Source organism: Zalophus californianus, chromosome 2, assembly GCF_009762305.2.
Source record: "Zalophus californianus isolate mZalCal1 chromosome 2, mZalCal1.pri.v2, whole genome shotgun sequence".
In the NCBI taxonomy this organism is placed as follows: domain Eukaryota; kingdom Metazoa; phylum Chordata; class Mammalia; order Carnivora; family Otariidae; genus Zalophus; species Zalophus californianus.
The window spans coordinates 86,219,759-86,236,362 of NC_045596.1; the positions used below are offsets into that span (position 1 = coordinate 86,219,759).

Sequence of the window (16,604 nt, forward strand, 5' to 3'; positions counted from 1 at the left end):
AAAGATTTTCTCAAACAGAAATTGAGGGAATTTGTTGACAGTAACCTTCCTTACAAGAAATGTTTTAAAAAAGTTCTTTAGGCAAAAAGAAAATGACATAGATCAGAAACTAGGATCGATGTAAAGAAAGGAAGAACATTGGAGAGTAAGTAACTGAAGGTAAAAGAAAACGTTTTATGTTTCTTCTGTTAATTCTAACAAAATATAGTTTATTCAGCATAATAATGTATTAAGTGTATCAGTGAAATAAATGAGAGCAATGATACAGACAGACAAGAGGTGGAATTAGGAATATTTTGTTATTATAGGGTACACAGACTACCCAAAAAGTGGTATAGTGTTATTTGAAAGTGAACTTGGATTAGTTATATATGTACATTGCAATCTCTAGGGCAACCACTAAAGAGGGTTTAAGAAGAAGTATAACTACTATGCTAAGAAAGAAGAAAAAAGGAAATATATACAAAGCTCAATTAAAAATACAAAAGAGAGAAAAAGTATGGGAGACAAAAATAGGTACAAAGTCAACAATTAGGAAAACAGTAATGAATATGGCAGATGCTAATTCACCTGTACCAATAATCACCTTAAGTATCAGTGGTCTAATTCACCAATTAAATAATCAGAGTGGATCAAAAAGATACTTAAATATAAAGACATGTAGATTAAAAGTAAAGAGATGGAGGGGTGGCTAGGTGGTTCAGTTGGTTAAGCATCTGACTCTCGATTTCAGCTCAGGGCATGATCTTGGGGTCATAAGATCAAGCCCCAAGTCAGGCTCCATGCTCAGCATGGAATCTGCCTGGGATTCTCTCTCTCCCTCTGCCCCTTCCCCCATTCATGCTCTCGATCTCTCTGTAAAATAAAACCTTTTAAAAATAAGTAAATAAATGGAGAAATATATACCATATTAACATTAAAAGGACAGCTGGGGTAGCTACATTAATTTCAAACAGAGCAGACTAGAGCAAAGAAAGCTATCAGACAAAAAAGGCATTGCTTAATGACAAAGAAGTCAACACTCCAAGAAGACATAACAGTCTTTAACATGCATGCATCTAACAACAATGTCAAAATACATGAGGCAAAAACTGATAGAACTGCAAGGAAAAATAGGTGAATCCACTATTATAATTGAAGACTTTAATGCTCCTCTATCAGAAGTGGACTGATCCAGAAGGCAGAAAATCAGTAAGAATATAGTTGAATTCAGTAGTTCCATCAATCAACTGGATATAATTGATATCTATAGACTACCTTATCCAACAACAGCAGATTATATATTCTTTTCAAGTTCCCATGGAGCATTTAAACAACATAGACCACATTTTGGTCCATAAAACACACCTTAACAAGGTTAAAAGAATAGAAATTATATAATGTCTGCTCTCAGACCACAAGGGAATTAAACCAGAAATCAATAACAGGAAGATCATTGGAAAATCCCAAATACTTGGAGATTTAACAACAAACTTGTAAATAGCACATGGGTGAAGGAAGGAATCACACATCAGATATAAAAATATTTTGAACTACTCTACTTAACACTGATTTGTCATGCAGTTCCAGTGCTACTTATATTTTCACTGTCTGCTTACTTCATTCAATTTTTGTGAATTTCTTTCTATCAGAGGATTTCACTGTCTGAGGACCCGTGACCACAGTGTTAAAGGTACAGTGAAAGTTACTATAAATCTGAAAAATTTTTGAACTAAATGAAAATAAAACATCAAAATTTGTGTGATGCAATGAAAATAGTGCTTAGAGGGAAATTTATAGCATTGAATGCATATATTAGAAAAGAAGATCTAAAATCAATAATTTTTTTCTTAATTTTATTATGTTAGTCACCATACATTACGTCATTAGTTTTTGATGTAGTGTTCCATGATTCACTGTTTGCATATAACACCCAGTGCTCCATTCAGTACATGCCCTCTTTAATACCCATTACCTAAGCTTCTATCTTAGGAAACTAGAAAAAGAGCAAATTAAATCCAAAATAAGCAAAAAAAAAAAAAAATCAAAACAAAACAAAACAAAAAAACCCTAAAAATTAGAGAAATCAATGAGAATAAAAACAGGTAAGCAGTAAAGAAAACCAACAAAACCAAAGCTAGTTCCTTAAAAAGATCAAAAAAATCAATGAGCCTCTAGCCAGGTAACTAAGATAAAAAGAAGATAAATATTACTAATATTAGAAATGAAAGAGGGGATAGCACTACAGATCCCATGGACATTAAAAGGATAATAAAAGAACAAGTCCATGTGCAAAAATTTGGTAACTGAGATAAAAAGAACCGATTCCTTGAAAGGGCACAATCTGCCAAAACTCACACAAGGAGAATTAGGAAGTCTGTATATACTCTACTACATAAGTCAATCAGTAATTAATAACTTCCCAAAACAGAAAGCATCAGGCCTGTGTGGGTTCACTGGTGAATTCTACCAAACAGTTAAGGAAGAAATTCTATCAATTCTCTATAATCTCTTTCAGAGAACAGAAGCAGAGAGAATACTTCCTAATCATTCTGAGGCCAACATTACCCTAATACCAAAACTAGACAAAGACATTACAAGAAAAGAAAGCTATAGAACACTCTCTCTCATGAACACAGATATAAAAATCCTCAACAAAGTATTAGCAAATCAAATCCCACAATAGATTAAAAGAATCATACACTATGACCAAGCTAGATTTGTTTCAGGTATGCAAGGTGGTCCAACATGCAAAAATCAATTAATGAACTGATCACACTAACAAGCTAGAAGAAGAAAAGGCACATCATCAAATCCATGGATGCAAAAAAAAAAAAATTTAACAAAATCCAACACCTATTCATGATAAAACTGCTCAGCAAATTAAGAATAGAGTGGAACTTCCTCAACCTGATAAAGAGCATCTACAGAAATCCTACATCAACAGTTAATGGTAAGAAACCCAGATTTTTTCCACTAAGATCAAGAACAAGGCAAGGATGTCCCCCTCACTTCTCCTTTTCAACATAGTAATGGAGGTCCTAGCTAATGCAATAAGCCAAGAAAAGGAAACAAAAGGTATATAGATTGGTAAAGAAGAAATAAAACTGTCATTATTCCCAGATGACATGATCGGCTATGTAGAAAACCTGAAGTAATCAAAAATCTCCTGCAACTAGCAATTATAGCAAGGTCGCATAGTGTGACATTAATACACAAAAGTCAATCACTCTTCCTATATATCAACAATGAGTAAGTGGAACTTGAAGTTGAAAACACATTACTATTTACATTAGTATCCCCCCAAATGAGATGCTTAGGTACAAATTTAACAAAATAGGTACAAGATCTGTATGAGGAAAACTACAGCATTCTGATGAAAAATGTCAAAAAAAGGAAATAAATGAAGAGATAGTCCCATGTTTGTGGATAGAAGGATGCAGTATTGTCAAGATGTCAGTTCTTCCCAACTTAATCTATAGATCTAACACAATTTCAGTCAAAATCCCAGCATTTGTGAATATCAACAAATGGATTCTTAAGTTTATATGGAAGAGGAAGAAAACCCAGTATTCAAACACAGTATTGAAGGAGAAGAATAAAGTTGGAGGATTGACAACTCAACTCCATGTCTCACTGTAATGTTATATCAATCAATACAGTGTGGTACTGGTGAAAGGATGGAAAAATAGATCAGTGCAACAGAATAGGGAGCCCACAAATAGCTCCACATAAATATAGTCAACTGATCTTTTACAAAGGCTAAAGGCTATGCAGTGGAGCAAAGACAAACTTTAAACAAATGGTGCGGAAACAGCTGGACATCCACATGCAATAACAGGGATCTAGTCACAAACCTTACACTTTTCACAAAAATTAACTCAAAAAGGATCATAGACATAAATATAAAATGCAAAACTATAAAACTTCTAGAGATGATGACATAGGAGAAAACCTAGAGCTTAGGTATGGCAATGATGTTTTAGATACAACACCAAAGACATGATTCATGAAAGTAATAATTTTTAAGCTGAACTTCTTTAAAATGAAAAAAATTCTTCTCTACTAAAGTCAATGTCAAGAGAATAAGAATACAAGCCACAGACTGGGAGAAATTATTTGCAAAAGGCTCATCTGATGACTATTATCTAAAATATGCAAAGAACACTTCAAATTCTCAAAACAATTTTTAAAAAATGAGCAACCTAATTTTTAAAATGGGCAAAAGACCTGAACAGACACCCCATCAAAGGAGATATACAGATGCAAGTAAGCATATGATAGATATTTAACATCCTATGTCATTAGGGAATTGCAAATTAAAATAACAATGATATTCTGCTACATATCTGACCCACCAAATGTTGGTAATGATGTACAGCAACAGACACCATTCATTGCTGGTGGGCTTGCAAAATGGTACAGCCACTTTGGAACAAAGTTTGGCAGTTTCTCACAAAATTATACTTACCATACAATCAGCAATTGCACTCCTTGGTATTTACCTAAAGGAGTTGAAATTTATGTCCACACAAAAATCTGTACATGGTGTTGATAGCAGCTTTCTTCATAATTGCCAAAACTACCCTTCAGTAGGTGAATGGATAAATAAACTTCAGTAGTCAGACATTGGAATATTATTCAGCACTTAAAAAAAAAAAAACTACCAAGCCATAAAGAAACATGGAAGAAACTCAAATGCATATTATTAAATGAAATAAGCCATTCTATTCGGTTCCAGTTGTATGACATTCTGGAAAAGGCAAAATTATGAAGATAGCAAAAAAATTAGTGTTTTTCACAGATGAGGGGTTAAGAAGGGATGAACAGGCAGAATATAGAGGATTTTGAGGGTAGTGAAACCTTTCTGTAATGTACTACAGTGGTGGATACATGTCATTATACATCTGTGAAAACTCATAGAATGTACAACACCAAGAGTGAGCCTTAATGTAAACTATGGACTTTGGGTGATAGTGATGTGTCAATGTAGGTTCATCAGTTGTAACAAATGTGCCACTCTGATGGGAGATGATAGTGGGGGAGATTTTCTTTGTGCGTGGACAGAAGTATGTGACAACTATATACTTTTTGCTAAATTTTAGAGTGAACCTGAGTCTGCTCTAAAAAATAAAGTTTATTAATTAAAAACATATAAAGCGGGGCGCCTGGGTGGCTCAGTTGGTTAAACAACTGCCTTCAGCTCAGGTCATGATCCTGGAATCCCGGGATCAAGTCCCACATCGGGCTTCCTGCTCAGCAGGGAGTCGGCTTCTCCCTCTGACCCTCTTCCCTCCCATGCTTTCTATCTCTCAGTCTCTCTCTCTCTCAAATAAATAAATAAAATCTTTAAAAAAAAACATATAAAGCAACCTGAAAAAAACCCCTAAATTTGTAAAAAGAAAATAAATTAGGCAATACATGTCTTCTCTTTCTTATGGGTAGTTGTAACGTTTCAATTCAAGTCCTCTTTTGACACTCAGTTTTCCAACCTGAGGTTAAGGAAAAATACCCTAATCTCCTTCTTAATTAACCTATAAACTTATTTACAATGAACCATTAGTACCAGTCCTTCATAAAAAGGTGAGTGGAAGTGGAGGTATAGGATGTCCAGAGGCAGTTAATAGGCATAATTCAAGTGGCTTCATTCAGTGTCTGTGGTACATCAAAGGCTACCAGCCAAATTCATGTACCTACAGACTCAAAAAGACAACAGCCTTTTCTCAGGGTGTTGAAGATGAAAGATACTTGTTCAGTTTTATGTAAGGATCTCCCCCTCACCAAACAAACCTCGAAAAATGAAGGGTATGTATCTTCTTCATTTAGGAAATGACTGCTTATAATAGAAACTTATTTTTAGTCAACTGTTACACTTCCATGATTTCTGTCACCTCTGACCTGCTTTCTGATAAAGCATGACTTCATTCATGGCTCTGGACATGACCTGTGTACACTGACCTGGCGTAAACCTGGAGTGTTAAGTCATTTCATTGGCACTTGCTGGAGGGAAGATTGACATCCCACTATAAGACTGTCTGCAGTGTAAAGCAGCTGCATTCCTAGTGAGACCTGATAAAGTTTATCCCCACTATTTAGGCTCTGCAGTATTACTCACCTTCTCACAAGGTTTTTTAATGGCTATTTTTTTTTTGTCTATGTTATTTTTATTATTATTATATTAATCATCATACATTACATCATTAGTTTTTGATGTGGTGTTCCATGATTCATTGTTTGCATATAACACCCAGTGCTTCATGATGCCCCTTTTAATACCCATCACCAGGCTAACCCATCCCCCCACCCCCCCTCCCCTCTAGCACCCTCAGTTTGTTTCTCAGAGTCCATAGTCTCTCATGGTTCGAAGGAGAGCAGTTTTTAGCATGCAGCATTATCTGGTTTTTAATGGCCACTGAGCTAAAATAACATGCGTCTATGTATGGTTGTTCATTTGTTTCCCTTCTCTTCTTTTACTGGTTCATTCTTGGAGGTTAGAGTAGTTGTGCCCTTCTGGACAGCTGACAATTGACCCTTCTTAGAAATGACACTCACATGTCCAAGTATAAGGAGTTAGATGCTCCAGTTTTCGTTTACCTTCTCATCTACTCAGAACCAATGAACAATCAAGACATTCAATAGTGATTTTCGTGGCCTGTGGACCTGTGTCAACTCGGCACAAAGGGCTTGTCCCAGACATTTTTCTCTGAAGGCTAAGTCGTGGCTCTTTTTTTCCCCAAACTCCACTTTGCTCAGTGATGATTTAAAAATGGTGATTTTATTCTTTCAGTATCTAAAAATGGTGCCCCACATTCCAAAACCTCCATCATTAATACATAAAGGAAAATACAGATTTTGACATACCTGCTTTTTTTTTCTACTCTTATAGATTGATAAATACAAAATATATGCACACATGTCCTATAATTATTAAGCTCTTTTAAAATACGTAGTTTCTTTGTTTTACTAGGGAGCTAAGTTATGTTTATTGCAGAGCTTATTTCCTGTACTCTGGAATATGACACTCAAAAAAACTTTCTGAAATGTTAATATGCTCTATCATTTACCTCATTCTGTTCCATTATCACAAACAGCATTTCACATTCTAATTGATATTGTCCCCTTATCAATCTTTATAATTCAGATCCTCATATTTATTATTCTGTGTTAAAGTTGCTTCCCCTATGTCCTGTTCTACTTTAATAATCATTCCTTGTTTGCCTCTATAAAAGTAAGTTCAAAAATAAAATCTTCTATAAATTATTATAATGCCCATATCTGTTTCTACCTAGAATATTTTAAAGCCCTTAACAAAGTTTCCATTATTGAGTCCCCTCTATAAGCTATGATCTCTATACTCTTTGGTTAAGTTAAGTCTTTTGTTATTTTTTGGAGTGTGTATCTCTTGTCTGTGTGGTCAAGATTTGTAAGCTCTCAATTTAATTAGACTTAATATGCTTTTATAGGAGGTTTTTTCCCTGGGAATTTCTTGATGACTTTTACCTTGTCATGTGATGAAAAATGTGTGTCAGAGCACTGTAGTGTAGCACGGTGCTTTTCTACTTGCTTGCACTCTTCTGTTTTAGATGAACTGGTAGTAGACAACCAACTATTCTATTTTGGTTTCTACAACACAGAGGTTGCTAGGTGATTTTAATCCCTCTCAAAAAGAGGACAATAAACAACAACAAATTCCTGTTCTTTATATTGACGTATTCCACCTAGGAGATCTATCGAATAAAAAATGATTTAAAACATTTTCTAAATGTGCAGTTCCTTATAGACCACCCCCTACATCTCTGTAACATTGCAGCAGATGTTTTTTAATTATGCTGCTATTTCTTCCACATTATGATTTTGTTTGTTCCTAAGAGATCAACTACTAAATAGCAATAGTTGAACACCAACTCCAGGAAATTTAAAACATGAACATCCAACTTATTATGAACACGATAATTTGGTAAAAAACTACTGTGTCAAAATTTTATTATTTAAATACCTATTTGGATTTCTCATCCATTTATATGATTCTCCAGTCTTAGGTGTGATTATAGCTTTTTATTCTAAAGGTCTTATTTGTTTAGGGAGAAATATATTTAAATTCTGTCATCTTGGTCATTATTTGAAGGTCTAACCTCGTATTTTCATTTTTAAATAATTTAAATAATGTCATAAAATATTTTTATAATTTTCGTTTCATTTTGAAAATTAAAAAAAACATCTTTCATCTTTAAGTTTTCATTCCTTCCCCTGAACTTCCCTCATGATGTTGCTTGCTAGCTACTGCCAAAATTAATAGTTAACATTTTCTCTAGTAACAAGTAGTAGATTTTCAAAGACTTAAACAATTGCTTAATGCTTTTTAAATCTGTATTTAAGAATTACACGAACAGCCAGAGCTGATATGCAGCAGGTATACATGAGTGTGGCTATAGCTGATGTTTACTGAAATTTTTCGAAGGTAGCCAGAGAATTCTTCCCTAAGATACTGTGGCTCCCTCTGCATGACTCCCTGGACCTCCCCACAATCTTGTAACTAAAATAGTAATATATGGCCTGTAGGTGGCCTCTAGACCCTCCTCCAGCCCTATGACCCATATTTTGACATGTCAACTGTTAAATATTTTTGTTACCGCTCATGTCCATGGCAAGAGAATCATCATTTATTTGTCTTAACTTGATGTTTACTAAACTGTTTTTAAGAATATCTTATGATAGAAGTTTTTTATATCGTCTTCCTGACACCAGTTTTGCAAAATGCATAATTTGCTTTTAATGGTCCTGGTAAGCATACCTTCAGAGTTTTCCTATATGTTCTGAAATCTTTTCAATGTAATATTCCACTTTAAGGAACAGAATAAAATTAGAACCTTTGGGAAATTTGTGGAATTCTTCATTCTCCTTTCTTTGCCTTTTTATTAGAAATAAAATTTAATGAAATTTCCTTGTTTAAACTTTTAGAATGCAAAATGTAGACAGTATTATAACTGAAATAATATTGCTTTTTACAAATAGTAAAAAATCAAATGTTGGCAATTTTATATATACTATAAAAATCTTATTTTATACAGCTTACCAACTCATCAAGCATTAGAATTTGTCTCATTGATCCTTTGCTGTTTGTATTGATGTTATTAATGTAATGGCTTTAAACCTTAACTCATGTAGCCCATAAGACATAAAGCATTTTTACATGAAGATATTCTTTGGGCTTTTGAATAATTTATATCATAATTAATGATTTAAAAATTTATTCTTTTACTTCCCATCTGTCCTAAAGAAATAGGAAGATGGAGTTAGTATACATGTAATAATTTTCCTAAAGAGTAAGGAGAATGGACTCATTGAAAAAGTATCTAGGTTAATGCTGTAGATTTGAAACAGTTTTTTAAAAAGCACTTACAGTCTACCAAGTTATTGATCCTCAATCTATGGCTGTTATAAATGGATGTAATTAGCAATTGACTCTAAATGAACCATGGTAGTAGCTTCATTACTTTGAAAACTTCATTATGTTAATTTATAACATGAAATTCCCAAATCTAAAGGAATAGAATATACATTGTATATCTTAGAATAGAATGTACATGCAAAAATTTCTTTGGAGTTACATATTACAATTTAAGAAGTATTTATTATAAAGTTTTAATGTAAGTGTTTTTAAATTGGGATAATTCTACCAATATAATTTTGCTCATTTTTACACCTTATTCATTTTTGCAATTACCCTTTTTTTATATTTGTATTTGTTCCACCCTTATCAAATTAATAGTATCTAAGCCATAGAATCATAAAGCCCAAACCTGATTTGGAACAGAGATAATACAATTTAATATTTTATAGCCTTCTCTAGTCCTCAGTTTCCTTAAGTGACTGGCTCAAGATCATGAAGTTATGGAGAATTAATGTCAGAATTAGAGCCTGAGATGGATCTATACTTTGGTTGTATCTTCCACCTGCCTACTTCCTTAGCTTATTTATGGGTTTGTGAGAGTTACAGGAGAGAAGTTTCTTTTGAGATTCAGCTTAATACCCAGCTCCCAGTAGAATTATTGTCCTGCAGCGAACCATATAAATACAGTTGCCAATTCCCAAAGTCCCTTGTGTAAAGAAAAAAGGAAATGACAGATGAACCATTAAATAAGTACACACTCTTTTCTTTACCTCTTTCCTCTCTTCCACTACATGGAATTTCTAGACAGAATCCCCCAAATGCTTGGCACTAGGAATGGCAATTCTGTTACAGAAAATTGTATTTCCTGTTTTAGTGGATGAAGAATAAACCATATCTTCTGCTGGCTTTTTAGAATTAAGATATTGGGCACACCTCTATTAGTTTATAATAGCCTGTTCTCGGACCAAAGAGGTCAAGTATTAGCAAGTATCAGAATATCATAGAAATGTTTTAATTTCAGATGTAAGAATTTGTATGGTTTTTTTTTCTGATTTTTATTCAGTGTTTTTTCTAATGTGGGTTCTCCATCTTGGTTTTTAAAATTATTGATTCCATCATAACTTTTTGTTTGTTTCTGGAAGGTATATAAATTGATCTGATAATGTACATAGAATGCCAAGTGAATTTATACCTGTCCCTCTACATTCCTGTGTTTGATTCTTAAATAATTTTTTGTGCAGTGGAAATGCTGTGCCAAACAATTTCCAACTGCTGCCTATACTTCAACTTTGTTTGGCAGTTTTAGTTCTATAAAGACTGTTGATTAGAAACAACCTTGTTGGGTGTATATTTGTTTTTAGCTTAGTGGAATTTGTTCCGTAAATGCTTACTGAATTTTTCCTTGGAGTCACCACTTTGTCTCTGTTAGGAAGTGCAGGGAGTAAATATGCATGAGGACTTCCTTTAGTTTTCTTCTTAGAATTTTAACTGCTGTAGTGATTTTTTAAAAGCATTAATAGAATAGCCGTTGCTGCCAAGAAGCTGACATTCTGAAATAGCACTTCCCTTTGGGCACCATACAGTTGGAATCATTTACTTGCAGAAAAAGTGTATGGGAGTGGCTATGGGGAGGGGGGAGGGAGGAGGAAAACCATTTTATGGGCATATCCTGCTGAGGTCAGTAACCTGCTGTTCAGTGAACTCCAGTCTGACCCCATTTAGACCTGGAGGAGGATCACATAGAGCAGAGAAGCAGCTGAGGCAGCATCACAACAGAAGGAAGCACCTATTGCTGGAAGCTTTGAAGAGACATACAAGGAGGATGGACAAGTAGCACAAAAAGGAAAGGAAGGACTGGATCCAGCAGGATAAACATAGTTTGTGATGAAAGCATTAATGACTTCTGATCAGTGATTGAGAGGAGAATGTATTTAAGGCCCCAGAGAAAGATTTCTATGCAGGATGCACAGCCTATATTGATATATACTTGTTTATAGGTAGAGTAACTGGTTTACAGAGAAAAGTTTTATTTTGATTTTGAGATAAAATATCTGCTTCTAGGGTTTGAAAAAGAGAATAGTTTACCTTTCACCAAAATGAAATGTTTTCTTCATTGAATCTCTTACAAGCTGGTAATGTTGTGAAGCATGGTCGGTAACCGCACAGGCTCCAGAGGCCTGCCACCTACAAAGTGTGTCCTAAGGGACAAGACTGGGAATGTGAGAGTAGTTTGAAGGTTAAATGACTAAGCATGCATTAATAAATTGTAGCAATTTTTATTGTCATTGTTTTTTCATCTATGTTCTGGAAAATATAGAAAGTAGATACTATCTTTTAAAAACACAGTGAGTAGTTGATGAAGATTAAATATACCAGAATAGACTTTAATTTAGGAAACAAAGAAAAATCTGTCTTGGAACCACATTATCCTTAGCAAGATTCCAACTTTGACCTTGAGGTTTATTTCATTCAATTAAAAATGTAGATATGTGTGTGGGAGTGAGAACATTTAAATGTATTCATTGGCTTTCCCTCAGATTTTTTTTCTCTATAGCTCTTATTTTAACCTCTTTCTTCAGCAGTAACCCTTCGTGTTTATTCTGTTTTGCCTTCTGGGTGATTTTTTTTTTTTTTTTTTTTTTTTTGTATAATCTCAGTGTATTAGGTCAGAGGGAAAACTCAGTGTGTAAGCTGACTGACAGTGTTGCATTTTCTTGGAGAATATTTACCACAGCATCCTAAGTAGTACTAAATTTTTCTTTCAGAACAGGTAACCAAGTATGTGAGTCATCACTGCATTGATTTCTGAATGTTACTATTTTGGAAATTTTCCAAAACTGAACAAAGCCAGAATCGTTGACCATTAAGGAACTGTATTGTAACAATAGACTTGAGGTCTCTTATGGGTGTACATTCTAATTGTTGGTTTTTTGTTTTTTGTTTTTTTATTTTTTAAGGGGGCTGTTTGGGGCATAGAAAACTGGAACTTCATGTTCTCCTTGAGAGTTTGCCAGCTGGTTTCCAGCCAACCAGATAACTGCTTGTAGCGACATTCATTTCTGTCGGCCTCTTGATCTTGTGCCAGCCCTTAGAGGGCAATACCACTAAGCCTGCTCACACCATTCTGAACCAAGGGCACTGCTGTCCTGAATGCCTCAAAGTATACATAAAAATCTGGTAAGTCCCCTCAAGGGACTTACAGCTCAAGTTCTGATGAAACTCTGAGTGTAAAGAATATATTATTTTACTATTTAAGTTTTGTATTAGTATTTTAAACAGAAAACAGGAAGGCAAATACAAAGTTCTGTCGCTCTGTATTCCTCAGTGTTTGGTCCATAAGTAAACCCAGCCTTAAGGAATCTAAACATGTACAGACAGTGGCTCTCTTCTAGTCTTACCAATGCCTCTTTGACCCTTTCTAAAAACACAAGATATTTTATTGTCTCCAACCCTGACCTCCTATCTGATAATTAATTATTTGGATTACATTGGTTCTCAAATACATCATGGCAACAATTTATTTTGTCGCTTCAGATTTTTTTCTAGAATTATCTCTGATTAATACCATTATTTTTCTTTGCAGCCAAGCTCAAAGTTTTACTTCTATAATCGAGTCTTTCTTTTTCTCCCTATATCTACAATGCTACTAATATCCACTCCTTTCCCAATCAGTAATATTTCCCTGCTTGAACATTTTATTTCCTCTGCCACCCTCTTGTTCAGACTTATCACTTTATATCTGAACTACTGCAATAAGCCAATATCTTGTATGTAATAATTTAGAACAGCTAAATCTTCTACTACTCCATAACTGGGAGAATGGCTTTTAAAAAAAAAAAAGTCAGGCAATAACAAGTATTGGTGAGGATGAAGAAAAATTGGAACACTCATACATCGCTGATGGGAATGTAAAATGACACAGCCATTCACTTTGCAGAACAATTTAGCAGTTCCTTGAAAGGGTAAGTATAGAATTATCATGTGACTCAGCAATTCCACTCCCTAGAGAATTAAAAAGGTATGTCCACACAAAACTTAAAAACAGTGAATGCCATGTTCATAGCAGCATTATTCACAATAGTCTAAAGGTTGAAGCAATGCAACAGATGAGTAGACAAACAAAATGTGGTATATACGTGTAATGGAATACTATTCAGCCTTTAAAAGGGAGGAAATTCTGATGTGTGCTACAACATGGACAGATCTTGAAGATGTTAGGCTAAGTGAAATAAGCCAGTCACAAAAGGACAGATATTATATGATTCTGCTTATATGAGGTACCTAGAATTGTCAGATTCATAGAGACTGAAAATAGAGTTGTATTTACCAGGGGCTTGGGAGAGGGGAGATTGGGGAGTTATTGATTAATGGGGATAGAGTTTGAGTTTGGGAAGATAAAAAATTTCTAAATATGGGTGGTGATGATGATTGCCCAACAATAAGACTGCTTAATGCATAGAGCTATACATTTAAAATATGGTTAAAATGCTAAATTTTTGTTGCATATATTTTATCACAATATAAAAAGAGTTGTAAATGAGTGTTGATAGCAGCATTATTTATAATAGCTAAAAAGTAGAAATAACCCAAATATCCATCATGAATAAAGTATGGTATATCTATACAGTGAAATATTACTTGGCCATAAAAAGGAATGAAGTACTGATTCACAATAAAACATATATGAACCTTGAAAACACTATGCTACATGAAAGAAACTAGACAAAAAAAAAAGTCAAATTTTGCATGATTTCATTAATTTGAAATATCCAGAATGAGCAAAGACAAAGAAATAGAAGGGTGATTAGCTGGAGGAGGGATGAATGAGGCCTGACTCCAATTGGCTAATGGATTTATTTTGGGAGTGATTAAATTGTTCTGGAATTTGATAGTGACAATAACACAACTTTTGTGCAATGGCACAACTTTTTGGCTGAAACCCACAGAATTACTTTAAAATAATTTTATGGAATGTGAATTATATCTCAATTTTTAAAAACCCTAGGTGTTAATATATAACTCTTGTAATGCTGTGTTCTAAAGAAACAGCATGTTGTCTGGTCTTGGCTTACTATTTCTAGCTGTGGAATTTTGAGAAAATTAAGTGACCTCCCTTCTTACTCTGTAAAGTAGGGATAACAATAACTACCTAACCAGATGTTTGTGTTAAATGAGATAACATATGTAATGCATCAAGCACAGTGTCTGGCATTTACTAAGAACCCAGTAAATTTACTAAGACCCCTTGGGACATGAGCATTCAACATCTCTCAATACTATTCCAGGTACTATTTCCAGATATTATAGAAAATGACCCAACTTCTTTAGCCATTTATCACTAGGCTGTACATTCTAGCTCAAATCTGCCTCTCCAAATTCTTGTAATGCTCCCTTTACAGAAATCCGTCAGTCAGAATGGGCTGTTTAGTCTCCCTCAGTTTGCTGCACATATTCTAACAGCTATGTCTTTGAAAATGCTCTCTCCCTGTTCCTGTCTTTCTCTGACTTTCAGCCTGCCCTTAGAACTCAGAAGACTTTCTTCATGCATTTAGCTTTCTCCCTCATTTCAGTTCATGGTCATCTCTACTTTTGGAGCACCCAAGATTCTCACTACATCTTTGACTAATGAAGCCTTACTTTGGTTATATTTTTAAAAATATGTGTCTTATCATGGATGGAACTGGAGGGGATTATGCTAAGTGTAATAAGTCAAGCAGAGAAAGATAATTATCATATGGTTTCACTCATATGTGGATCATAAAGAATAGCATGGAGGACCACAGGGGAAGGGAGGGAAACTGAATGGGAAGAAATCAGAGAGGGAGACAAACCATGAGAGACTCTGGACTCTGGGAACCAAACTGAGGGTCACAGAAGGGGGGTGGGGAAATGAGGTAACCCGGTAACTGGGTGATGGGTATTACGGAGGGCATGTGTGGTGATGAGCGCTGGGTGTTATATGCAATTAATGAATCATTGAACAATAATCAGCGTAAACTTCCGAAGCAAAGTCTAGGCATAGAAATGTGTTGTGGACCCATAGGAGATTTCAGGAGTAACACAAATGAGAAATGGGAGATGGTTGTATCTTATTCTAATGTAATTTTTGAAAGTACTGACTGAGGCTGACCAAACTCTGCAGTCTGCTAGCATATCAAATGTATTATCTGCCTTGTTCAGTTTGGTGGTTAAGAAGCATTTTCAAGTGGACCCATCTTAATTGCATGTATAGTGATTGCTGTACTAAGAAGGGTCAGCAGAATGGGAATTAAACAATAATAATAATAATTAAAAAGTATGTGTCTTGTTAGGTGATCAGATTAAAATTTGTATTCAATCTCTTGAACTAAATTAAAGTCCCTGAGCACAGGGACCACATGTTACAATGTTCTACCTTTACCATCACACTTAGTACATTGCCTTGATATAGTATATTCTGAATAAACATTTGCTATTTATAAGTTAAGTTAGTGCTGCATCTCAACAAGTACAAGGCCTTAAATTAATGATTCTCAATCCTGGCTGCACCCTAGAATTACTTGGGGAATAAGGCTTCATTTTTAGCCCAACAAATCAGAATCTCTGAGCATTAGCCCCCAGCATCCCGCCCAGTTGATACTGTTACAACCAAGGCTGAGAACCACTGGATTCAACAGATGAAGTAATATAACCCAGTGGGTCCCAAGACTAACTGATAATCACAGTCAAGATATGAGGATTGCTGATTAGGCAGAGATACTTTGGGCATTGCAAAGTTTTCTCTACAAATATTAGTATTGTATTATGGTGCATTTGGGAGTTTTCATTGCTTTGAGAATGATCCTCCAACCCTGAATTTTTTAACAGCCAGTGGTCTAGTTGGACATATCAAATTATGGGCATCTATAACCTTTAAACTTTATATGATAGTTTTCATACCAGATGTATATCTTGTTCCTTTTTGCTAACTTAAAAATTTTCAAACTCTGTGTCTTTTCCAGGCTAGCCAACATCATCATCAAACCCTCTCAAGATTGTCTACTTGCCCTTGCTCCTGTTGAGTTACCACACTTGGAAGCAGGAGATGGGCTCAGCAGCAGCCAACAGGCCATGATCCAGGAGTAGCAGTAAGGGATAAAGCTGCTGGTAAGAATTTGGGTACAGTTGGTGCTTGGTTTCTGAGAAGTAGAAATTTATTCCTAATTTAACGGTCAATCTCTCTTCTAACTTTCAACTCGAAATTATTCTGTACTCT

General features: G+C 34.8%; 1 protein-coding gene across 1 annotated transcript in view; it reads left to right on the forward strand.

Moving 5' to 3' along the window:
* The window catches only part of TET2 (tet methylcytosine dioxygenase 2), a 133,551-nt gene that overhangs the window by 21,409 nt on the left and 95,538 nt on the right, over positions 1-16,604 (forward strand). Inside the window, exon 2 of the mRNA XM_027598453.2 lies at positions 16,351-16,495. The gene's annotated coding sequence lies outside the window, so the exon portion shown is untranslated. The remainder of the gene's footprint in view (positions 1-16,350; positions 16,496-16,604) is intronic.